This window comes from Rhagoletis zephyria, unplaced genomic scaffold (genome assembly GCF_001687245.7).
Source record: "Rhagoletis zephyria isolate East Lansing unplaced genomic scaffold, Rhagoletis_zephyria_1.1 Rzeph_scaffold_02646, whole genome shotgun sequence".
Lineage (NCBI taxonomy): Eukaryota > Metazoa > Arthropoda > Insecta > Diptera > Tephritidae > Rhagoletis > Rhagoletis zephyria.
The window spans coordinates 48,598-49,420 of NW_016159730.1; positions in this window are offsets into that span (position 1 = coordinate 48,598).

The window sequence follows — 823 nt, forward strand, 5'->3', positions numbered from 1 at the left end:
AGAGTTCTGAAAGTGAATTTTTCGTCGTTTAAAACACTGTGCTCAGGTTTTGAATTTTTTTCTGGGCAAAGGTTTTGATAACTCATCTTACTTAACTGGGATCTTCTAAATTCAATGGCGTCCTCCGTTTTTCCAGATTGGCCCTAGTTTTCGAGATAACGGTGCTTAAAAATCTGCTTAAATTGTAGGTTTTTTGTTAACAATTACATCAGTTTTAAGGTTATTTTACTAAAATTTTGCACATGACTGTATTTTGATATTACCTTAGCTATTTATGAAAATCATCGGTTCACTATAACATATAGCTCCCATACAACTGATTGTTCAGATATGTGGTTTTGCGTTACAACTCATATTTTATTTCGTAATATTTTTTTATAATATTAGTTTATATACTATTTGGACATAAATTTGGGTTCTCTTCAATCCCGTTTTGGCATATTTTGCTAGTTTCTATTGCTCGAATGATTTTTTTTTATATCCTTTGCCTCCAGCGATCGACCAGCAAAAGTCCGCCAACATTGAATTCAATCGTTTTCCAGCGAATCGGTCCTCAAAACACATAATAGATTGGTGAAATCTCTCTCCTACCTCGCCGGTTTCTGTTGAAAGCTGTTGCTCGTAAAAGTCAAAGTGACTGTGTAGTATGTGGATTTTAAGCGACATGTGCACATCAAAGGCGTCAAAAGATTCCATCAAGTTCGCAATAAAAATGGCATATTCTGGTGAACGATTTTTACACAGAACCTGTTTAATTAAAGCCCGAACTGCATCCCATGCAACGGCTGCTGTGCCATCAAGAATTTCCAAGAAGCCTTGATCC